This window comes from Macaca thibetana, chromosome 14 (genome assembly GCF_024542745.1).
Source record: "Macaca thibetana thibetana isolate TM-01 chromosome 14, ASM2454274v1, whole genome shotgun sequence".
NCBI lineage: Eukaryota > Metazoa > Chordata > Mammalia > Primates > Cercopithecidae > Macaca > Macaca thibetana.
The window spans coordinates 31449885-31475760 of NC_065591.1; the positions used below are offsets into that span (position 1 = coordinate 31449885).

The 25876-nt window shown below is 40.4% G+C and overlaps 2 protein-coding genes, 1 long non-coding RNA gene and 1 other non-coding gene across 6 annotated transcripts in view; 3 read left to right on the forward strand and 1 right to left on the reverse strand.

The window, feature by feature from the left end:
- FBXO3 (F-box protein 3) overlaps positions 1–25876 on the forward strand; it is a 203876-nt gene that overhangs the window by 134488 nt on the left and 43512 nt on the right. The window lies entirely within an intron of this gene.
- LOC126936240 (uncharacterized) overlaps positions 1621–25876 on the reverse strand; it is a 33532-nt gene continuing 9276 nt past the window's right edge. For 2 of the 3 annotated variants that reach the window (XR_007719400.1, XR_007719402.1), the window contains exons 2-3: positions 7309–7402; positions 1621–2312 (exon numbers count right to left, since the gene is read on the reverse strand). This is a non-coding gene — a long non-coding RNA (uncharacterized LOC126936240). Of the gene's footprint in view, positions 2313–4192; positions 4249–7308; positions 7403–25876 lie in introns of all 3 variants that reach the window. The other variant, XR_007719401.1, reaches the window with a different exon arrangement.
- Positions 5149–5221, forward strand: TRNAV-UAC (transfer RNA valine (anticodon UAC)). The gene has a single exon. It is a non-coding gene; the product is annotated as a tRNA-Val (tRNA).
- CSTF3 (cleavage stimulation factor subunit 3) overlaps positions 5542–25876 on the forward strand; it is a 710177-nt gene continuing 689842 nt past the window's right edge. The window contains exon 1 of the mRNA XM_050758769.1: positions 5542–5551. The gene's annotated coding sequence lies outside the window, so the exon portion shown is untranslated. The remainder of the gene's footprint in view (positions 5552–25876) is intronic.

Sequence of the window (25876 nt, forward strand, 5' to 3'; positions counted from 1 at the left end):
TTTCTCATTTCCTGTGCACTATTTTTTTCATTTGTTTTACTGTGATATATATAATACATACGTATACCAACGTAACAACGTAATGTGCTCAGTTCAGAAAATTATAAAGTGAACATCCTCCTCCCTCCTGCCCCGCAGATGTACCCATCACTCTAGAAGTTGTGTGAAATGTTTCCATGCTTTTTTTTAACATTGTTTTACTACACAGGAATTCATTCCTAAAAAATTTTTATCTTTTTCTCTTGCCTCACTTTTACTTTATGCAACTATCATTTTTCATGTCTATATTATATTTTTGAGATTGTGTCTACATTGATTTATAGAACTGCGGTTCCTTCATTTCCCCTGCAGTACTGCATTGTTTTATGACTGTATTATACACAGCATGGATTAATCCTAGTCATGATGTAGAGCAACAGGATCTTATGAATGTAAGATGTAGAGCATGATGTAGAGCAACAGGATCTTATCACAAGAAATGACATACTGTGTGGTTCCATTTATATGCTCAAGGATATGCAAAACGAATCTGTGGGAATAGAGGTCAGATCAATGGTTCTCTTGGGTGTGGGGGGGCGTGTAATGGAATGGGAAGGGGCACCTTTGAAAGTGTTGGAAATGTTCTAAATCTTGAACTGGATGGTGATAGCCCAAACATAATTATATTGAAGATCTGCAAATAATCACATTTACATGTTTAACAAAAAAAGCTTAAAAAATAAATACATGAAAATATCGAGTTTATAAACAAGTATTAATATAAGCAAATATAAACAATTATTTATAAATTATTTCTGGAGTTTATAAACCAACACCTATGGCAACTTAGAGATATTTTCAATACATGAATGCTGAGTTTTTCCCAGTTGTTGCCATTCCACTAGACATGTTTTACGAAAAAAGTGAAGTGACACTGTATATAGGGATTTATAAGATTAGCTACTTAATATTTTTTAAAGATAGGCTTTCATGAGTTCAGCTGTGTTTTTCACTGAGAAATCTAGACATGCATGAACATAGGAGAAAGTGGCTTGCCAGGCAGGGCAGGATGGGGGCTGTGTTTAAACCTGCATGCCCATGTTGCCTGATCAAAATCCTTCACAGATGATTTCTTCTTGAGAATCTGGTCTTTCTCATGGCGGCCACCTTAGTCCTAGGGGAAAAGGATAGGATTTTTTGTCTTTCTATCTCATGAATTCTTTGGTTTCACATCAAATTATTCTTACTGCTGAAATCCTACACCTGTTAAAACCTTATAGGTGAGGTGATAAAAAGTAAGAAATAAGATCTGAGCTGGAATTCTGGCCTGGTCTTTTACTGGCACTTAGAACCAGGCCTGGCAAACGGCGAATATATGAGAAGGAATAGCTACTCATATTATCATTATTGCTTTTATTATTGCACCTGTTCTTGATGATTTTATAGTTTTTTGGCTCTAAGAACACTGTAAAGTGTTTAGAAGCCCAATAAAAAGCATTGATAAATACAATACAAAACATCCAAAAACCTTGCCCTGTATTGGAGTAACTCTCTCATGCCTAATGGTTCTGGGACTCCAGCTCCTCTTCTGTACATGCTCCAAAAGAGCAAACAGCATGTCCGCTCAGAGCTTCCTTAGGGGAAAGGGACACCTTTCTCTGCTGGATTGGCTGGGCAGGTAGATGGGATCATCCCTGCCAGCCATTTCCTCTTTAATTCAGAAGGCTCCGGTGAACCACAAAAGACAGAGTGGACATGATGCTTTGAAAAGTGTGTATTGCCTTGCAGACAGAGGCTAGCATCCATTTAGCTACTCTCATTTCTCCCCATCCCAACCATATAAAGACGCTGGGATCTGCCAGGATGTTTAGGAACAAATTATTACCCTTCCATTCTTAGGGAGGCCCCAGTGAAAAAGGCCTCTTCCAGAAATGCCCAGCATCAGGAACAAGCACTCTTCCAAAAACACTCAGTACTGGGGAACAAGGCCTCTTCCAGGAACACCCAGCATTGGGAACACGGTGCGCCTGTGTGTGGCCGGGTGCCATGGAAGAAGGACAAAGGCAACCCTCTCCAGTGCCATGTGGTATTAAATGCAGAAGAGGCTTTACTGGAGAGAATCCTACAAGAGGAGAAGTGCAGTGTCCATGAACCTCAGATCCATCCTCCCACAGAGAGGCAGGCAGAGCAGGGCGGCGATGGGCTGGACGTGTCACAGACAACTCCGTGGAATCGCAAAGCACTCAAGACGTACAGGGTGGGGGGCGGGCTAACGCAGTGCTTCTAGAGCTTTCTCAGGTCGGGGTTTTTGGGACTCCCAAAGAATGTCCTGCCTGGAGAAAGAGGAGAAGAGAGAGAGGGATGTCTCCATGTCTCTTCACTCTGAACACCACTATCCCGTGGGGTCGTGATGTTCCCCTAAACTGTCAGACCTAGAAGCGCCCCCAATATGGAGTCCCTGCTGCTCACCAAACTTCCATTCCCAATCTTTTCTCCGGTCCTGTCCTCCTCAACAGTCCACTGTTAAGGGCAATCTTCTACTTCAGTATTGCATTCTACTCCACAAATACCTCTGAACACCTTCCAAAAGTCACCTCTTTTCTGTGTTGGGAGAATCTGGAAAGCATGATCCTAAAGTAGCCCCGGGTGCTGCCCCCAGGGGTGTCTTTCTAAGGTCTAGCTTACTCCCAAGTGCCCCTCCTAGGCTCAGATACCTCCCGTGCTTCATGCATCCAGGTCGAGATCTAGAACATTCCATAAAGGGTCTTGGTTCCTCTGTCTGGGAGTCAAGGTACATACCCAGGTGTTGTGCCCTCTTCTGTCTCCACAGTGTTAACTCCCTGTGCTCTCTGGCCCTCATCTTCCCCCACTCACACCCGTGGCCCCATGAACACCCATTACTTATCCTGATCCTCTGGTTTGAAATGCGGCCCCCACCGTTCATGGGTCATTGAAATCCAACCAATCTCCTCCTCCTGCCTCATCTCCAGGAAGCCCTCCTTGACTGGACTGTGGCTGTCCTCACTACCTCACTGTCCCCATCCTCCGGTTTCCAGGCATTGAACCTCGTGCACACGTGGTTGGGAGGTTCTCCAGTTGATTCCTGCAGGCCAGTTCTGAATTCTCCTGTCAGCCAGGAGCAACTTGAGCCAGGAGGGACTGCACCGTTCTGCGCTTGGAGGGGAGGGAAGTGGTCCCTGGTATCCTCTGATGCCCAGGCCCAGCCGAAATATGGAAAACCAAGTGCTACGGGCGAAGGAAACTGGGCCGATTGTCAGGGTCCTGGGTTCTGCTGCTGTCTTCCAAGCACCCCTAAGCCTACTGTTTCTATCTCTGGGCCTCAGTTCCTGAAGCTGCAAAATGGAAACAGATGGGCTGGGCTGGGTGATTCCTAAAAGCCTTTACAGTTTTCACAGATGAGTCTTCTCCGAGTGGTTTTCAACATTGTGTATCAGGCTCACCTGAGGAACTTTTAAATAATGGCGATGTCCACGCCCCGCTCTCGAGGACAGAAGATGGCAATTGAAGTGACCCCACCACCTGCAATTTTCTAAAAGCTCATCAGGTGACTCCAACGTGCAGACTCAGCTTGTATGGAGAGGAGGGCCGCTGACTAGGACCTGTTTATTTTCAGACAAAGCGATGGATTCATACTGCCCCCTGGTGGTCAGACTGCTCACTTCAGGCAGTTCCACATCTTAGGATCTTGCGGCGGGGCAGGAAAAATGTACCCAATGAATAAGGATGAAAAGAAAAAGAAAGGAAGGGAAGAACACTACCTGGCTTCTCCATGACCCAAGGATTCACAGACTCGTGAGTATTCCCCTTCCCCACTGTTCCCTATAATAAAGTTTATATTATTTATCATAAATCAAGAGACTGAGTCCTGGGGGCAGTCATATCTGCCTTTGAAACCAACCCACCGCGGCCGGGTGCAGTGGCTCAAGCCTGTAAACCCAGCACTTTGGGAGGCCGAGACGGGAGGATCACGAGGTCAGGAGATTGAGACCATCCTGGCTAACACGGTGAAACCCGGTCTCTACTAAAAAAATACAAAAAAATAGGCGGGCGCCGGGAGGCGGAGCTTGCAGTGAGCTGAGATCCGGCCACTGCACTCCAGCCCAACCCACTAGTCCCATCAACAGTTTTGGGTGTTTTTTGTTTTGGATAAACATAGAAATTGACCCTTATGACCTTAAAGCTTGAAACTTACATTTGTTTTTATCAGAGTTTCAGAGTTTCTTCCTCCAGGAAAGGACCACCAGGTCTCTCAAAAAAAAAAAAAAAAAAAAAAAAAAAAAAAAAAAAAAAAAAAGCATCAAAGATCTGAAACTCACCAGATCATTGCATCCACACAATGAAACTCCAGGCCCCTCATTCATCGTGATTGCTTCCTGACCCTTTCCGAGTTCCTGTTTTCTCATACACTTACATTTCTTCCCTGCTGTATAAACTCCTAACTTCAGCTGGTCAGGGAGATGAGTTTGAGACTACTCTCCCAGGGAGATGATTTGAGACTGACCTCCCATCTCCTCTGCTGCAGCACCCAATTAAAGCCTTCTTTTTTGGCAATAATTGTTGGGTCAGTGATTGGCTTTCTGTGCTGTGAGCAGCAGGACCTAGACCAAACCCCTGGTGTTTCAGTAACACATTAGGCGTGAAAAAGCTCCCTCTGGATCCACAGGCTGGGTGTAAGGGGAATTCAGAAGGTGACAGGCTTGGGGGAGCTTCTGAGACAGCAAAGCCAAGCAGGACACTTGAGATAGTGAGATGTTAAGTATCTGGAAAAATGAGTGCCCAGTGCTAGGTTTATCCCTATTCACGAGTCACCATGACATTGGGTAAGCTCATTTCGCTGAGCCTCAGTGAGTGCTGCTCACTATTCTGAACACCAAATGTGTTCCTGGACAAAGTCTGTCAAGGGCCGCAGAGATTTAACTGATTCCACACTCGCCAAACTCCCACCCATTCCACATGGAGTAGAGCTTCCCAAACCTGGTTGGAAGTCTGCAAAAACTGGGGAGCTCATTTTTAAAACATAATATAAGAGAATGTGTTCAAAGTATCATTTTATCATCACAATACAATCTATGTAATATGTTACTTACAAGAAAAATGAATTTAAAAAAGCAGTTATGTCTCAAAGGCTACAGTTTCAGTACAAGATTCGGTTCCATAGTGTAGTGGTTATCACATCTGCTTTACACGCAGAAGGTCCTGGGTTCAAGCCCCAGTGGAACCATGGTTGCAAGGTGGCTCTTTTGGCCGGGCGCAGTGGTTCAAGCCTGTAATCCCAGCACTTTGGGAGGCCGAGACGGGCGGATCACGAGGTCAGGAGATCGAGACCATCCTGGCTAACCCCGTGAAACCCCATCTCTACTAAAAAACCAAAAAAATCCGGGCGTAGTGGCGGGCGCCTGTAGTCCCATCTACTCAAGAGGCTGAGGCAGGAGAATGGCGTGAACCCAGGAGGCGGAGTTTGCAGTGAGCCGAGATCCGGCCACTGCACTCCAGCCTGGGCGACAGAGCGAGTCTCCGTCTCAAAAAAAAAAAAAAAAAAAAGGTTCGGGGGAGTGGAAGTAAGGGGTAGGCTGGATAGCTCTCCACTGTGCGGTGGCCCACAAGGACCACATGGAGCGTGTCTGTTTCTGTGGGTGAGACCAGGTTGGGCAGTCTCCGGCATCAGCATTTAATTATGCCAAGACTTGCTGTGTCAGGCCCCAGATCAGGGGAGACTATGTGTAGGATATTTGGACGACCTCACACATGGCCCAAGCACTTTCTAACCTGTATCTGGTAACACCCCTTCACCTGCTTAATTCCAGCATCCCTCAGATCTCACCTCAAACATTACTTTCTTGGGGAGGCCTTCCTTCACATTCCAATCGAGTCAAACACTCCAGTTCAAATGTTCTCAAAATGTTCCATTTCCCCTTCAGAGATCACAGTTTTAATTCATTTTAAGAATTGTTTTGAGTCACTATCTCTCAAATGAATGTGAGACTTTGACAGAGGGGACTGCTTCTGTATCTCCAGCAACCAGCACAGCACCTGGCCCCTTTGCAAAGGGCTCAATAAATTGCTGAATGAGTGAATCCCATCTTCAAGATAAATAGCTCTTTTCTGATTGTTCCTTATTTATTTGTTATCCTAAATTTTCCTACCATTCATTAAAGTGAAAGTAATTCATTTTAATGTGGTCAGTATAGCCACATTTTATTTCAAAAAAAGAAATACTTTATTTCTTAAGATAACTTGAGAACAGGTTATTCATACATTAGAAATAGGGCTAGGGGCCATGGGTCATGCCTGTAATCCCAGCACTTTGGGAGGCTGAGGTGGGAGGATTGCTTGAGGCCAGGAGTTTGAGACCAGCCTGGGCACAAAGTGAGACCGATGTCTCTTTAAAAAAAAAAAAATTAGCTGGGTGTAGTGGTGCTTGCCTGCAGTGGCACACCTTTAAACCCTGCCCTGTCTGGCTAAAGTATTTCATGAAGCCCGGAGTCCAGATACTTGGAGGGCTGAGGTAAGAAGATCACTTGAGCCCAGGAGTTCGAGGCTCCAGTGAGTGATGCTTGTGCCACTGTACTCCAGTCTAGGTGACAGAGTGAAACCTTGTCTCAGAAAAAAAAAAAAAAAAGAAAGAAAGAAAGGAAAGAAAGAAAAAGAAATAGCTGCAGATTATTGATCTCCACCTTTTTGCAATAATATTTTATTTTAGCATTCTTCTCCTTGCTGCCCATGTACCCATTGGCTTTTCAGCTTTGTTTTTGAGAGAAATACGAACACACACCCCACCACTTGAGTGGTAGTATACTCACTATACAGGCCAAAGGTAATGTTTAGCTTCATAAAATTCCATCTGAACATCAACAATCATTGTCCGAAACTCACAGTCAAGAACTGTGATCGTCTGCCTTCCACTGGTTGGGCTGATTCTAACAAGACCTTTGCTACTTAAAATAGGATCCCAGCATCAGGAACACATTGGCATCACCTTGGAGGTTATTTTAAATGCAGAATCTCAGGCCCCACCCCAGACCAAAAAATTAGAATATGTGCTTTAATAAGATACCTCAGTGATACATATGCACGGAAAAGTTTCAGAAAGCTGGATTATCAAGCTGTTCAAAGTCCGTGGTCCTTCTGAGTAAAGGAGAACCTGGAAAAACTTTTCTCTTACAACTCTTCATGAAATCTTGACTAAATGTGAGAAGGCTAAGGGAAGGTTTAGTTAGTAATTTTCCAAGTAATCATGTTTGACAAGGCTGTATACTGCTTACAAAATTCGCATTGGTCTTACTCCTCTGATGAATGCCACATACTCACTTCTCTTTGTCTGTTTCATGTTTGCATAGGTCCAGCAAAGGGATGTTTGGTTCGTCAGTATCACTGAGCTGTGGCCATGTTTAGAGGCTCATTCCTAGAAAAATCAATTAACTTTCAATTAAAAATTAGCTTTCATTGCAAACAAAACAAAACCACCTTTAAACCTTGACCTGTCTGGCTAAAGCATTTCATGAAGCCGTGGAAAACCACAGGGCAAAGGATAAAGGGTGGGTAAGTATTGAATATACTACAGATGTACATTAGTGAAGACAAAGGGTAACTCATCTCTTTCATGGGCGATCAACTCACAAGAGCTCCTCATATGATGACAGCTGGTGGCTGGAATCAGCTCACTTTTGAAGCTCTGATCCCTCCCTAAGCAAGCAATCATGTGGGGGTGTGTGTGTGTGTGTGTGTGTGTGTGTGTGTGTGTGTGTGTGTTGTTGTTGTTGTTGATGGTTTCCCTTTCCAGAAAAAAAAAAAAAAAAAAAAGATAACTAAGTTGGGTTTCTTACCATTATCATTTTTATATGAGTTTAGATATAAAAAGCCAGGTTTCTGAAGATTTGACTACCATTAAACAAGATGAAAAAGACTTGATAGACCAAATAAAGGTAAAGTTGTAGGCAAAACGTAAAGGCTGCCAAATTTCCCTCCCAACCCTGGGTGTCACAAACTCTAAACCAAATACTGAAATGTTACAGCTGGCAGAGGCCGTAAAAATCTAGTCTAATGCCTTATTTGTTCAGATGACACTAAGACATTAAAGTGACTGGCTATCAAACCAAACACTAGCATCTGGGTCTTTTGATTTGGAATCAAGTGTTATGATTGTTTGAACCACTCTACACACAAAACATAATACCTCTCCTTATGGAAAAACAGCAACAAAACAACAAAACAAAAACACATAAGGGCAGGGACTGTGTCTGTTTATTGCTTGATCTGGGATAGCAGAAAATCATGTACTTACTAGCACTTAATAAATACTTGTTGAATGAACTTGCAATAGATGAAGATTTGTTAAATATCTACTGAGGGTAATATCTACTATAGATATTAGTTATAGTATAGCTATATATTACAATATAATTATATATTTCTATAATTAGGCAGTATATGGGGGCATGTTTACATTATTACTTTCATTTTATACTACTTTATTATCACTACCATTGTTGTTATTATCAGAGTTGTATACAGCTAACACATAAGGCGAAGATAGAGGTCATTTTCCCTCATTTGGGAGAGAAGAAAAGGAAGATTGGTAGAAATTGGGTGTATATCATTCCTGGAACCTGCAGATTTCTGGCTCTGCCTTTTACTGCCATTTAAAACCAACCCTGGCACATGGTAAATGCTAGATAAATGGCAGCTGTGAGTATCACCACTGCTATTGTCACCATGTTACCATCATGGCTTTGTGCCAAGCCTACTGCTCCATCTTTTCTTTTTAATTTTTTGGGGGAGTTGAGGGGGTCGAGGTCTTGCTTTGTTGCCCAGACTGTTGTCTCAAATTCCTGGGCTCAAGCGATCCTGCCTCCACCTCCCAAAGTGCTGGGATTACAGGCTTGAGCCACCACGCCCGGCCACCTGCTCCATCTTGATTTTCCCCTGACCCACATGGATCCTATGAATCCACCATAACAACTACTTCTCCCTAGGTGGACTGACCTCTCTGAACTTTGGCACTCACGTTTTATATAGATTACAAAGCACCTGCTTAGTCTCCTCCTGTCTAGTCAAATTACCAAGTTTCAGGTTTTGCATTTCTTTTTTAAATCAAGTTTGTGAGACCCAGTACAAATAAATTAACATGTGCATCAGGCACTAGGGCAACAGACAGACACAGGGGAGAGAATGAATATATCTCAGTGTAGGACCCCAAAGTGGGCTGAACTGATCTTGACCCCAGCAGGGACCAGGAACCTTCTAAGCTAACTTTTCATGAGGAATATTCCTCAGTTACTTCCTTTGTATCCACGTAACACTTATGTTGGTGGCATTTGGACCAAGTCAGAGGATTCCTACAAATTGAGAGGGCTTTTTTTCCTTTTCTTTGGTTGGTAAGAGAAAAATATATATTTTAATGATTGAATCAAGGCAAGTTTTAGGGGTACAGGTCATGTTTGGCCATGTGCTTGACTGTTTTAGAAGTCACAAGACAGGGTCACAATGAATATATCAATCAGGATGTCTATGGACCCAGGCCTCACATCATATGTTGTAGAAGATAACTCTCACCTTCCACAACAATTACACAGACTGATAAAAGAACAGACTAATAATAGTGATAACAGCAGCCATGTAAGCTCTGGTTTCCAGCAAATTCAGGACATTTGGAAGCTCCTGAGGAGGCAGTGTGGGGCTGGGGACCAGATCCCAGATCTAGTTTGAGTTCCTGCTGACCTAGTCTCTGCAATTCCCTGAAAGCCATTCCAGGTTTTCCCATTGGGCCATAAACCTGTCAGGGTTTTTGTTTGGAGAAGTAGTGAAGCCCAGGCCAGGTTTTTCTCTCAACCCCATCGGCTGGGGCTGTGAGTCCCACTGCAGCCTTAGCCCCGCCCTTTGCTTCTGCTGCACTGGGTTGATTGACTCAGCCAACCTCCCGGGTTGCGGGCCCTGAGCAGCCTCAATACTTGGTTTCTCTTTCTGCAGCGGGTCTCTCTCTTTCAAATGGCCCGCTTTCTTTGGGGGCTTCAACGCTGGCAGAGTCCCTGATACTCCTTCACCCCCAATCCCAGATCTTAGAGCAGACTGCCAACAGCTTGGTTCCTTGGGCTTGCAGGCACCGGGATCCTGGTCACCCAGTCTCCAGCCCAACTTGTCAGCTGACAGGACCCCTAGGAAGAAATGTACCCCACCACTTCCAAAAATTAGAGACCACGTGGATGTGTGCCTTTGTGATTAGAACTGTCATGTAAAGGGCCAAGGACCCCACTAGGACCACACACCAGGACAAATAGAGTTCATGGGGGAAAGCCAGGACAGCACAGGCAGGACCTCCTCCCCACCCCGCCTTGTCACACAGAGAAGTGCGCACTCTGCGCTTACTCAGCTCTGTGGAAACAGCTCCTTGAAAATCAACAAAAGGCAGAAGAAATGAATCTTCAGGGCAACGTGCATTTGTCCCTCCTTAATCAAAGTTTGCCTTTCTCACCTCCAGGGCTTTATGAGCACAAACAACATTGCATTAATCTTTGTAACCCCTCCAATACTGAGAAAGTAAAAATCGGCGCTGCCATTCATCAGGCTAAGATAACAGGCACAGATAAAGCCAGCAGCAAAGTTAATAGCAAACGATCTTTCTCCCAAGGACACACTGCTGCTGAAAGGTATGACCCCCTTCTTAGAGTGACAACAGCTTTCTTGCTCAGTGAGTAACCCTGTCCTTTCACATGGGAAACTTCCAAAACTTTGCTCTTTGAAATTACATCAGTAACAATGAAACATCCCACTCGTACCTGGGCGAACTAAGACAGAGAAGCGACCTTGATTTACGGCCCCGGTGCAGAGGTTCAGATAAAGGTTTCTGGACACAATATTGGCATTTATTTTAATAGTGTCCAAGGAAATATGATCCTGTGTCCATTTCAGTCCAGACCTGATGATAACCCTTTTATACTCACACTGCATTGCTTAACACGCATTAAAACACTCCTTCATTTAATTTTACATAGACTCCATCTTTCCCAGAACTTTTATAGTAACTATTTCTTCCTTCATTTGTTGAGAAGCTCCATGGTTCTTTCACTGTGTGATTTTTATTGCAATCAGCCAAAAACAAACAAACAAACCCTGACTTTGTCAGACTACAGATTTGTCCCTAGTGGTATTAGGCTAAGTGGGCCACGACAGTGCCAAGCACAGGGACTTGCATTTAATACCGATATACCTACTTCTGATGGATTCACTGAACAGTCCACGTGGACTGTGAAATAGATGAAGATATGGTGTAATTATATAGAGATTGACAGTGTTCATTATACTAAGTGAGTATATTTCCTTTTTAAAGCATTATCTAAGTGTTTTCCTGAGAAAGTGGGGTATATGAGAAAACGACAAATTTCTTTGTTTATAAAGTATACGATTCAGTAGTTTTTAGTGTAGCTACAGAATTGTGCAATCATAACCAGAAACTCAAAGACTTTTTTTTTTTTTTTTTGAGACACAGTTTCGCTCTTGTTGCCCAGGATGGAGTGCAATGGCGCAACCGCGGTTCACTACAACCTCCGCCTCCCAGGTTCAAGAGGTTCTCCTTCCTCAGCCTCCTGAGTAGCTGGGATTACAGGTGCCTGCCACCACATCCGGCTACTTTTTTGTATTTTTAGTAGAGATGGAGTTTCACCATGTTGGCTTGGCTGGTCTCGAACTCCTGACCTCAGGTGATCCACCCGCCTCGGCCTCCCAAAGTGCTGGGATAGCAGGTGTGAGCCACCCCGCCAGGTCTGGGCCATTTTTATCACACCAAAAAGAAACCCCATACCTATTAGCAATCACCCCTGATTCCTTCCTCCCCATATCCCCTGGCAACCACAAATCTACTTTCTGTCTCCATGGATTTACCCTTTCCAGACATGTCATTTAAATGGAAGCACACAATATATGGCCTTTTGTGACTGACATCTTTCACTTAGCGTAATGTTTTCAAAGTTCATCCATCAAAACAAAACAAAACAAAACCGGTTCATCCACATTATAGCACATATCAGTTCTTCATTTCTTGTCTTTTCTTTTTGGCCAATAATATCCCATTGTGTGGCTATACTGCATTTTCTTTTATCTGTTTATCAGTTGATGTTCTTTTGAGTTGCTTCCACTTTTTGGTTATTATGAATAATGCTGCTATGAACATTTGTGTTCAAGTTTTTGTATGAACATATGTTTTCCATTCTCCTGGGCATATATTTAGAAGTAGAATTGCTAGATCATACACTAACTCTGTATTTAATTTTTGAGGAACTTCCAAACTGTTTCCCAAAGTGACTAACAATTTTATATTCCTACCAGCAGTATATGGGCGTTCCAATTTCTTCACATCCTCATCAACTCTTATTATCTGTCTTTTTTACTATAGCCATCCTAGTGTGTGAAATTATGTCTTGTCATGTTTTTACTTGCATTTCCTTAGTCACTAATGATATCGAGCATCATTGACCACCTTCTTTGGAGAAATGTCTATTCCTTTGATCAGTGTTTAACTAGGTTATTTGTCTTTTTATTGTGGAGTTGTAAGAGAATTTCCTTTCCTTTCCTTTTTTTCTCTTCTTTTCTTTCTTTCCTCTCACTCTGCTGGAGCGCAGTGGCATAATCATAGCTCATTGTAACCTAAAAGTCCTGGGCTCCAGCCATCTTCCTGCCTCAGCCTTTCAAATAGCTAGGACTGCAGGCATGTACACCATGTCTGGCTATTAAAAATTTTTTTTGTAGAGATGGCCGTCTCACGATGTTGCCCAGTCTGGCCTCAAACTCCTGGCCTCAAATGATCCTCCCAACTCAGCCTCCCAAAGCACTGGGATTATAGGCATGAGCCACTGTACCCGGCCTATAAGAGTTCTTTATATATTCTGGATACAAGCCCCTATTAGGTATTTTGCAAATATTCTTTTTTACTATATTTGGTGTCTATATTTGACCAATATATTTTCCCAATATATTAGCCATTTTGCTTTTTTCATGGTGTCCATTAAAGCACAAAATTTTTAAATTTTGATGAAGTCCTACTTATCTTTTATTTTTCTTTCATTGCTCATGGTTTTGGTGTCATAGCTAAGAATTCATTGCCAAGATCATGAAGATTTACCTTTATGTTTTCTTTTAAGGGTGTTTTGGTTTTAGCTCTTATATTTGGGTCATTTTAAGGTTTTTTTTTTTTAATTTTTATGTTGTGAGGTAAGGGTCCAGTCTCATTCTTTTGCATGTTTATATCCAGTTGTCCCAGCAGGATTTGTTGAAAATATTATTCTTCCTCCATTGAATTCTTTTGGCAAATTTACATTTTGTTAAAAATCAATTGACTTAAATGTATGAGTTTCTTTCTAGATTCTCAGTTGTAGTACATGATCTACATAACTACCCTTATTTCAATAACACATTTTTGTATTTCAATAGTTTTAGGGTACAGGTGGTTTTGGTTACATGGATAAGTTCTTTAGTTGTGATTTCTGAGATTTCAGTGCACCTGTTATTCTAGCACACTTTTTAAAATTGCTGTAGCTTTCCAATAAGTTTTGAAATCAAGATGTGTGAAGTTTCCAACTTCATTCTTCTTTTTCAAGATTATTTTGGCTATTTCAGGTCCCTGGAAGTTTCATATAAATTTTAAGATTGGTTTGTCAATTTCTCTAAAGAAGCCATCTGAGATTTTGATAGAGATTGTACTGAATCTGTAGATCAGTTTGGGAAGTATTGCCATCTTAATAACAACTATTTTATTTCATGAATATGGTATGTCTTTCCAGTTATTTGGATCTTCTGTAATCTCTTTCAATGACATTTTGTAGTTTTCAGTAAACAAGTCTTATATTTCTTTTGTTAAATTTATTCCTAAGTATTTCATTTTGATGCTGTTGTAAATAGAATTGTTTTTTTTCATTTCTGTATTGTTTATTGCTAATAAATATCAATACAATTACTTTTTGTATATTGATCTTGTATCCTGGCACTTTGCTGACCCAGCTCAATAGCTATAATTTTTTTGTGTGATTCCTCAGGATATTCTATATACAAGATCATGTAGTCTGCCAATAGAGACACTTTTACTTCATCCTTTCTAATCTAGATATCTTTTTTTTCCCTTGTCTTTTCCCTGACTGAAACCCCCAGTGCTATATTGAGTAGAATTCATGAGAATGGACATTCTTGTCTTGTTCCTGCTGATAAAAGCTTTCGGTCTTTCATAATTAAGCACCATGTTTGCTTTGGGGTTTTCATAGATGCCCTTTATTAGGCTGAGGAAGTTTCCTTCTATTCCTAATTTGATAAGTATGTGTTTTGTTTTTTTTTAGTATAAAATGGTGTTGGATTTTTTCAGATTACTTTTTTCCACATCTACTGAGATAATCTTGTCATTTTGCCCTTTATTCTATTCATTAGTGTATTAGGTTAATTGATTTTCATATATTGAACCAACCTTGCAATCCTGAGATAAATCCCACTTGGTAATGGTTTATAATCCTTGTATGTGTTCCTGGATTTAGTTTGCCAGCGTTTTATTTTTTATCACTCAAATGGACACAGTATAGTTTGCTAGTATTTTATTCAGGATTTTTGCATCTATATTCACAACAGTGTTAATCTGAAGTTTTCTTGTGATATCTTTTTCTGGTTTTGGTACAATGTGGTACTTTCTATGAGGCCAGTAGAATGAGTTGTTACCTCCTCTTCTACTTTTTGGAAGAGTTTATGAAGGATTGGTGACAACTGTAAACATTTGGTAGAATATACCAGCTATGGTATCTGGTTCTGGGATCTTCTTTGTTGGAAGATTTTTTTAAAATTGCTAATTCAATCATTTACCTTTTATAAGTCTATTCAGATTTTAATTTATTTCCCAGTCAGTTTCAGTAGTTATGTCTTTCTAGAAATTTGTACATTTCATCTAAATTATGGAATTTGCTGGCTACAGTTCATAGTATTCTGTCGCCCAGGCTGGAATGCAGTGGTGTGATCTCTGCTCACTGCAAGCTCCACCTCCTGGGTTCACGCCATTCTCCTGCCTCAGCATCCCGAGTAGCTGGGACTACAGGCGCCCGCCACCATGCCCAGCTAATTTTTTGCATTTTTAGTAGAGACGGGGTTTCACTGTAGTAGCCAGGATGGTCTCTATCTCCTGACCTCACGATCCGCCCGCCTCGGCCTCCCAAAGTGCTGGGCTTACAGGTGTGAGCCACTGCACCCGGCCCATAGTATTCTTTTATAATCTTTATTTGTGTCGGGTTGATGGTAATGTCCTCTCTTTCATTCTTGATTGTAGTAATTTGAGTCTTCTTGTTTCCAAGTTAGTCTAGTGAAACGTTTGCTAACTTCGTTGATCATTTCAAACAATAAACTTTCTTTTCTTGATTTTTCTCTACTGTTTTTCTATTTATCTTATTTATAACTCTTATTTCCTCTCTTACGCTTGTTCTGGGTTTAGTTTGCTCCTTTTCTAGTTTCTTAATGTGGAAAGTTAGATTATTATTATTTTTGTACTTGATATCCATCCCTACATCTCCCCCATCCCCACCTTCCCACTACCCTTCCCAGACTCTGGTAACCATCCTTCTACTCTCTGTCTCCGTGAGTCCAGTTGTTTTGATTTTTAGATCCCACAAATAAGTGAGAACATGTGATTTTGTAGTTCTATCTTGCTTATTTCACTTAGCATAATGACCTCCAGTTCTGTCCATGTTGCTGTAAATGATAGGATCTCATTCTTTTCTGTGGTTGAACAGTACTCCATTACATATATGTACCACATTTTCTTTATCCATTCATCTGTTCATGGACACTTGGGTGGCTTCCAAATCCTGGCTATTGTGAACAGTGTTTCAACAAACATGGAAGTACAACAAACATGGAAGTATATCTTCAATACACTGATTTCCTTTCTTTGGAGTATGTACCCAGCAGTGGGATTGCTGGATCATACGGTAGCTCTATTTTTCAGTTTTTTGAAGAACCTCCAAATTGTTCTCCATAGTGGTACTAATTTATATTCCCACCAATAATGTACAAGTGTTCTCTTTTCTCCACATCCTTGCCAGCATTTTTTATTACCTGACTTTTGGATAAAAGCCATTTTAACTGAGGTGAGATGATATCTTATGGTAGTTTTGATTCGCATTTCTCTGACGATCAATTATATTGAGCACCTTTTCATATGCCTGTTTGCCATTTGTATGTCTTCTTTTGAGAACTGTCTGTTCAAATCTTCTGTTCATTTAAAAAATCAGATTATTAAATCTTTTTCCTATAGAGCTGTTTGAGCTCCTTCCATATTCTGGTTATTAATCCCTGTCAGATAGGTAGTTGCAAATATTTTCTCCCAATCTGTAGGTTATTTCCTCACTTTGTTGATTGTTTCCTTTGCTGTGAAGAAGCTTTTTAACTTGATGTTACCACATTTGCCCATTTTTGCTTTGCTTACCTGTGCTTATGGGATATTACTCAAGAAATTTTTGCCCAGACATGGCCAGATGTGGTGGCTCATGCCTGTAATCCCAGACTTTTGGGAGGCTGAGGCAGGCGCATTGCTTGAGCCCGGGAGTTTGAGACCACGCTGGGCAACATGGTGAAACCCTGTCTCTACCAAAAAAGTACACAAATTAGCCAGGTGTGGTGATGCATGTCTGTAGTACATCAACCCCCTCCAGCTACTTGGGAGGCTGGGGCAGAAGGATCGTTTGAGCCCAGGAGGTTGTGGTTGCAGTGAGCCAGCCATGAGCATGCCACTACACTCCAGCCTGGGTGACAGAGTGAGACCCTGTCTCAAAAAAAAAAAAAGAAAAAAAAAGAATTTTTTTCCTAAACAAATATCCTGGAGAATTTTCCTAACGTTTTCTTGTAGTAGTTTCATAGTTTAAGGTCTTAGATTTAAGTCTTTAATCCATTTTGATTTGATTTTTGAATATGACGAGAGATAGGGGTCTAGTTTCATTTTTCTGCATATGCGATGATTGCTTTCTAATTTCATTCCATTATGGTCTAAGAACATATTTCAATCTTTTTAAATTTATTGAGATTTGTTTTATGGTCTATACTGGAGAATGTTTCGTGAGCACTTGAGAAGAATGTGTATTCTAGTATTCTCGGGTGGAGTATTCTATAGATGTCTGTTAAGTCTTGTTGATTTGCAGTGTTGCTCAAGCTTTCTATTTCCTTGTTAATATTCTGTCTAGTTGTCTTATCTAGTGATGAAAATCAGGTACTGAAATCTTCAACTATCATTGTAGAAATGTTCATTTCTTCCTTCAGTTCTGTCCGTTTTTGCTTCATATGTTTTAAAGCTGTTAGGTGCATACATGTTTATAATAGTTCTGTCTTTTTAATGGATTATTAATTGTTATAAATTGTATTTATCTCTAGAACAATTTTTGCTTTAACGTCTATTTTGTCTATTACTAATACAATCATTCCAGCTCTCTTTTGGTTATTTTTTTGCTTAGTATATCTTTCCATTCTTTTGCTTTCATCCTATTTGTTTGTTTGAATCTAAAGTATTCTCTTTAGTCATATATGGTTGGATCACGTTTGTTTGTTTTTCAGTCCATTCTGCCAATCTCTGCCTTTTAATTGGAATGTTTAATCCATTTATATTTAGTCCAGTTATGAATACAGTAGGATTTATGCCTGCCATTTTGCTGTTTTATACAAAAATCCTGTATCTTTTTTTTAATTCCTCTAGCCTCTGATTTTTCTTTATCCATGTGATCTCAGAGCCATTTACTGAAATAATTCAACCTTTCCTTCACTGACCTGTTATAGCACCTTCACCATATATTACATTGTCCATATATGCCCATTGCTTTTCTGAGCTCTCTATTCTAATGCATTAGTGTATTTTTTTCTATCTCTAGGACAATACTGCCCTGAATTAATTGTTATAGATTTATATCTGGTAGGGCAGTTCTCCCCATCATATTCATTTTCATCAAGAGTATTTTGACCTTTTTTTGGACCATTGCTTTTTCATCCAAATATTTAAATAAGCTTGTCAAACTTTTACCCAAATATCCATTGAGATTTGTATTTTTATTGTTGGATGTTCAGATCAATTTGTGATTGTTTATATTTCTATATAACGATATGGCATTTTTAAATCAATTTATTTGTAGTAAGTTAAAAAGTTATAGCTCTTCATTTATTTAGGTCTTTTAAAATGCCTTTTACTGGTTTTATAATTTTTCCAATAATTCTTGTATAAGTTTTGTTAGATTTCTTTCCAGGTTCTATTTTTCATTGCTATTGTAAATGTTACCTTTTTAAATTTCAGCTTTCTAACTGTGTGGTTTATGTATAGAAATATATATTTTTTTCTTTTTGAGACAGAGTCTCACTCTGTTTCCCAAGCTGGAGTGCAGTGGCACAATCTTGGCCCACTGCATCCTCTGCTGCCTCCTGGGTTCAAGTGATTCTCGTGCCTCAGCCCCCTGAGTAGCTGGGACTACAGGCACGCGCCACCATGCCCAGCTAATTTTTTGTATTTTTAGTAGAGACAGGGTTTCACCATATTGCCCAGGCTGATCTTGAACTCCTGAGCTCAGGCAATCTGCCTACCTTGGCCTCCCAAACTGCTAGGATTACAGGCATGAGCCACTGTGCCTGGCCTAGAAATATAATTTTTTCTATTTATTTTATATTCAGGAAACTGAAGATTCACTCATAGTAACTAACATTTCTTGTAGATTATTTTAGGTTTTCAAAACACGTAACGATATAATCTGCAAATTATACAGTTTTATTTCTTCTTTCCAATATCTTTTACCATGTATTTTATTTCCTTGCCTTACTTCACTGACTAAATCCTTCAGTACAATGTTGAATTTAAGCAAAGATAGTGGACATTCCTGTCTCATTTCCAATCTCAAAGGGAATGTTTCCAATATTTCATCATAAATATGTTAGATACAAAAGACTATATATTGTATGAGTCCAGGCATAGGACATTCTAGAAAAGGCATAATTCATCTATAGTGACAATGGATCAGCAGTTGCTTGGGACTGAGGCTTGGGGAGGAACTGGCAGCAAAGAGGCACAGAGGAATTCTCTGAGGGTATTGAAAATGTAGAACATTGTGATAATGGTTACACAGGCTTATACACCTGTCAAAACTCATTGAACTGAAAGCATAATATTGTATATAAATTATACCTCAATACAGTTGGTTAAAGCACCCTAAGAAAGCTTTCTTCTCTCTACTGTACTGTATATACAAAAAGGTTTTGGGACCCTCGTCATATACATGTGATTCTATTTCAGGTTTCTTCATTCTGTTTCATGAATCTGTCATTTATTTCACTAATGCCACACTGCCTTGATAACGGTAGGTTTTGTTTTGTTTAGATAGAGTCTCGCTCTGTCACCCAGGCTGGAGTGTGGTGGCGCAATCTTGGCCCAGTGCAACCTCTGCCTCCCAGGTTCAAGCGATTCTTCTCCCTCAGCCTCCCAAGTAGCTGGAACTACAGGTACCTGCCACCACATCTGGCTAACTTTAGGTATTTTTAATAGAGACAGAGTTTCACCATGTTGGCCAGGCTAGTCTCAAACTCCTGACCTCACGTGATCTACCTGCCTTGGCCTCCCAAAGTGCTGGGATTGCAGGCATGAGCCACCACGCCCAGCCTAACTGCAACTTTTATTAAGTCCTGAAGTTAAGACCTCCAGAATTTTTCTTTCTGAAGATTGTTTTGGCTATTCTAGGTCTTTTGCCTTTTTGACTAAATTTTAAATTCAGTTTGTCAATTTCTACATATGCAATATATTATTGTTACACAAATCAAATTTGCTGTTGCCTTTCCCTGAGAAGACTGGGTCTCTCCTAGGACTTAGCTTCACCTTGTTTCCTTCAAGGAGGCAGCATGGTAGAACGGGAAGAGGAGATGGATCCATCATGTGTTTCCAGCAGACTGCTTCCTGATTTTGTGTCTTTAAGCATGTCTCTTGGCGTCTCTGAGACTCAACTTCACTAACTACAAAACATGAGTGTGGGGAGCTATTCTAAACTTTTCTCCAAAGGGGCTGGACACTATACTCAAAGCTGCCTTGGTTAATATTGCTCTCCCTTTGTCTTTAGCATTGGGCGGGGCACAGTGCTCCATCAACTTTCATTTCTGCTACCAAGCAGTGTCAATTTGCACTCCCTTTCATGTTCTCTTTCCTCTGATCCTTTTGTAGAAGGATTCCTCCACTTCCCAAGTACAGTTTTTGTTTCCTTCTTTACACTCTGGTGCCACCTAGGACATATTATTATTCAAGCAGTCACCACATGCGTTAGTCCATTCCTGCATTGCTATAAAGAAATGCCTAGGACTGGGCAATTTATAAAGAAAAGAGGTTTAGTTGTTTCACGGTTCTACAGGCTGTACAGGAAGCATAGTGGCATCTGCTTCTGGGGAGACCTCAGGACCTCAGGAAGCTTCTGATCATGGCGGAAGGTGAAGGGGGAACAGTTGTCTCACACGGCAGGAGCAAGAGAGAATGAGGTGGGGAGGTGCTACATAAACAACCAGATCTCATGAGAACTTACTATCATGATGACAGTACCAACAGGGATGGTGTTAAACCATTCACGAGAATTCTGCCCCCATGATCCAACCACCTCCCACCAGGCCCCACCTCCAATGTTGGGGATTACATTTCATTATGAGATTTTGGCTGAGACATGCATCCAAACTATATCACCATATATATTCTAGTTGTTTCTTTACTTCTATGGCACTTTTAGGTAGAGACTTTATTATTCTATTTTGCAATTTCATGTAAAGTTCATAGAATGGCTTCTCTCAGCTTGATAAAATACACATGTTTTCTGCACAACTGCACTAGAAGCATCTTGTGAGCAAGGTCTTGTTCTCTACTTTTTTTGTTTCCCTCATAACATTTAACCTTTTAAATACTTGTGATGTGAATGACATTTAGTTAGGATCATGGGAGTCATAAAAAATGAATCAACAATAGCTGTGACGTTGAGGTACTGAGTATTATTGAGAAACTATTTCAGGGGTTTATTTCAAGGGGAAATAATAAGACCTGCTAAAATAGGTTGGAATCACAGTGTTTTTAGAACTGGAGGGAATTGTCATGATTATCTCTTTCTTCTCCCTCATGTGGGAGGATACTAAAGCCCAGAGAGGTGTGACTTTCCCAAGGTCATGGGTCCTCAGTTGCCCAGGGAGGACTAGATTCTAGCTCTTCCAACCTTTTAGCAGTCAGAATCCCCTTTTTGTCCTACTCAAAAAAAAAAAAAAAAAAAAAAAAAAAATGGCCAGCCTAGTGTTGAGGTTCACCCTTTTCAGCAAGCTTGGGACCATGAAGTCTCATTGTAGCCAGTGCACTCTATAGTAGTCGTGAAATGATAGATGCTGGCCTCAAAAATCTTAACTAACCCAGCACTGGCAAAGAGCTGCTCTCCTGAACCATAACTGTCTTGTATTTCCAAAAGCTTTTTTTTTTTGAGACGGAGTCTTGCTTTGTCGCCCAGGCTGGAATGCAGTGGCATGATCTTGGCTCACTGGAAGCTCCACCTCCTGGGTTCACACCATTCTCCTGCCTCAGCCTCCTGAGTAGCTGGGACTACAGGCGCCTGCCACCACGCTCGGCTAATTTTTTTTGGTATTTTTAGTAGAGATGGGGTTCACCATGTTAGTCAGGATGGTCTCAATCTCCTGACCTCGTGATCCACCTACCTCGGCCTCCCAAAGTGCTGGGATTACAGGCGTGAGCCACCACCCCCAGCTTCCAAAAGCTTTAATACCTCTTCTTCCAAAATTATAAAATGACTAGTTACCACCACAATAAAACAATACAAATGTATAAAAAGAACTAATCATGTTTCTTCATTCCCTTTTATTTTTCTCACTCACCTTTTCTAGAATCTCCCCCTCCCCATCCCCAGGGCACCAGTTTTAACAGCTACCTTTTTCTATCTTCTATGCTTTTACAAACATACATCTCACACATATGTATACACATAGTGAGATGATATTATTGTTTCTTTTCCCTCAAGATAGAATCCCTCAAGGTAGAAATTCAGAAGTTTGCATTTTGAAAATACTCATAACGACAAAGATAACTTTTAAATACCTTTTTGGAAAGAGAAGTTATACATACCTTATTTTTCCTATTGCATACTTACTATATAAAATACTGTAACTTAGTCATGGAATAGTCAACAGATAGATTCCTAAATATTTAAAATTAAGGAAAAGATTTCCATATGGCTTTAACAGACTTTCCATTATTTGACCACACTTAGATCCATGCGATATATTCTTTTCATAGGATAAAGTAGGTACTAAATATATCTTTGCATGCTAACATCATCAGCTCATTACAGATAAGATATAAAATGACACATTTAATTTCTAGGAAGTTCATTTTCCATCATAATTGCTACAAATATAAAGCAGGCTCTAAAAATAGATTGCCTGAATAAAAAGAATTGTAAATCTAAAAGAAAGCACATTATTAAAAACGATAAGGCTGTATAGTTAATAGTCCCATAGATGTCTAGAACTGATTAGACATGAAAAATAATTCCAGCATTTTAAAAACAATCCCCCACTGTTACCACCACACCTAGACTTCACTCTCTCTCTACAAGCATTTTGCTTGGCAAAATCCTACCATCCCATAATGCTCAACTCAGCTGTCACATTCTCTGCAAAGCTTTCTTCACTGGCCCGCCCTCCACTAAATTAATCACTTCCACCTTTGTGCTTTCATGACACTCTGCTGAGACTGATTTTATCCTGGTTAATCCCATTGTGAATGTCAAGTTTCTCTTGCCTGCTGAACTGTCAGCAAAACATGAGAATGTTCCACGTGGTCCGTCTTCATTTGAGCACACGCATGCATACACACACACACACACACACACACGCAGAGCAAGATACTGAACTTATCCATCAATTCCACTATTTCCTACCCCCAATTCCTTCCATACTGCCTTTACCTTAATTTACCTATATATTGCTTCCCCCAAGTATATTTCTTCTTTGCTAACTTGAGTGGGATGCTTTGTATATTTACTTTTCTTTTTTTAAATACAGAAAATATTTAAGTTTTAAATTTGCTTGGAGGTGCAGTTTTGGCAGAAAATTTCTAAAAAATTATTATATGCCATTCTGGTTGTCATTCCTGTTAAATAATTTTGTAATGTCAGTTTTAATTTCTTCTTTGACCAAAGAGTTTTTAAGAGGATGCCTTTACTTGTTTGTTTTTTGAGGTCAAATGGTTGGGCTTTGGGGATTACATATTTATTATTCATTTCTGGTTTTACTATATTTGGATCAGAGAATGTGGTCTATACTACTTCTACATCTGGAACTCAGTATTTTGTCTGCTACTATTTTGGGAAGCCAATTAGAAATATGTGACAAACTAAAAAATTCTGCAACTTTTGACCCAGCAATGCCACACCTAAAATGTATGCAGTGAGCATAACTCATTGAAACAATTCCCAAAAAATGAATGCATAAATATATTTATTACTGCATTATTATAATAAAAATTTCTAAATTTCTCACAATAAGAGACTGATTAAATAAAATATGATGCATTCACATTAAGGAACACTCTTATAGTCATTAATAATGATAATGTAAGTAAATATTTCCTAAGAAGGAAAATACTTCACAATTTGTTAAAAATACAAGTTGTAGAATAATATAAGAATAACCATTCTAAAAAACATTTGTACTTTTCTTTTTTTTTTTTTTTTGAGACAGAGTCTGACTCTGTCACCCAGGCTGGAGTGCAGTGGCACCATCTCGGTTCTCTGCAACTTTCGCCTCCCAGGTTCAAGCAATTCCCCTGCCTCAGCCTCCTGAGTAGTTGGGATTACAGGCACCCGCCACCATGCCCAGCTAATTTTTGTATTTTTAATAGAGACGAGGTTTCGCCATATTAACCAGGCTGGTCTCAAACTCCTGACCTCAGGTGATCCGCCCACCTCGGCATCCCAAAGTGTTGGGATTACAGGTGTGAGCCACCGCGCCCAGCCACATTGTACATTTCTTATGTCTATGTTTACATGAGGAAAACACACAACTAAGATTTCATGGGATTTGGGGAAGGCACAGTATTTTTTCTTTATATTTTACTATGAATTATTTGTATAATAAAAAGAAGTGTTTGTCGAAGAAATAGAAGTTTCCAGAAGGCCTAAACTGCTAAGTAAGGAGGTTTGGTAATACTCTGTGATTAACAAAATGCTGTAACAGATTTTTTGAAAGCAAGGGACTAACATGATGAAAGCATTGCTTTAGGAAGATTAATATTGTAGACATTGTTTTTTTTTTCTTTTTTCTTTTTATTTTTATTTTACTTTAAGTTCTAGGATAAAAGTGCAGAACATGCAGGTTTGTTACATGGGTATACGTGTGCCATGGTAGTTTGCCACACCTATCAACTCATCATCTAGGTTTTAAGCCCTGCATACATTAGCTATTTGTCCTAATGCTCTCCCTCCCCTCGCCCTCATCCCGAAACAGGCCCCAGTGTGTGATGTTCCCCTCCCTGTGTCCATGCATTCTCACCATTCAACTCCCTCCTATAAGTGAGAACATGCAGTTTTTGGTTTTCTCTTCCTGTGTTTGCTGAGGGTGATGGCTTCCAGCTTCATCCATGTCCCTGCAAAGGACATGATCTCATTCATTTTTATGGGTGCATAGTATTCCATGGTGTATATGACATGTATATTTTTTTAACACATAGACAAATGTCAGCCTATAATTGAAAGAGAGTAATCCGAAAGCTATTCTGATAGCCTGAATAAAAGGAAATAAGAGGAAGGGGGGATAGTAACAGAAAGATTCAAGGTACATTTATTATAAAGAAAGCCTTGATTGCATTGTAAGACACACCAACCGTGGGTTAACCACTGATAACTTCCACTGTTTCACAAAGCCCTCTCTGAAAGCTGAGTGATGTAAAGAATAAGGCACCATGGGAGCTATCCAAAGCAAAGTCAGTGTCCATGTTCATGAAGGTGTCCTCGATCTGAGTTAGGAGAACTCTCCATCCATTCCCTGAAGTCTAAAAGGGAGGAGGGTATTGTTGCTTGTGTCAATTAATTATTTCTTGTGTCTTAGCTTGGGCCTACCCTTGTATAATCTCAGTGATGCGGGACCTGGAAGGCTGAAAACTACATTTCCCTGGTGCTTTTACAAGCTGAGTTTCTTTTAGATAGTGGGAGGTACTCAAAGGATAATGGAAAGCAGGGAGAGAGGAGGATTCTCTTGCTGTTTTTCAGCTTCTGCAGGCCTTCCTCTGAAGGTCCTCAGGCACTGTGAACCCCAGCCCCAGAGTCCCCTTTCAGTATCCAAAGCATTAGGTGTGAGGTTGTCCCATATCAAAGGTCCAAGCACCAAACAAGAGGCACCCTCTTCAAGTAGGTCCTCTCTTCATAGGACTTGTCCTGTATTTACTGATTGTGTCCTGTATCCTGACTTTGTTGACTATCAGGATGCCCTAAATGCCCTCTATTCATACCTTTCAGTAAACTACAAAATATTGCCAGTTACAGCTATTTTTCTGTCATAGTAGTTGAATCTTAAGTCACCTAAACGCAACATAACTAAAACCCATACCTCCGCAAATAAAGTCCATATGGTCTCTACTGCAGATTTGGCTGAAGGTAGACCAAAAGTGGGGATTCAGAGGAAAAAGTACTGATTTTTCATATTCAAGAAAGGAAGAGATGAGGCAGGGTGCAGTGGCTCATGTCTGTAATCCCAGCACTTTGGGAGGCCAAGGCAGGTGGATCACCTGAGGCCAGGAGTTTGAGACCAGCCTGGCCAGCACGGTGAAACCCTGTTTCTACTAAAAATGGAAAAATTAGCCAGGCATTGTGGCAAGTGCCTA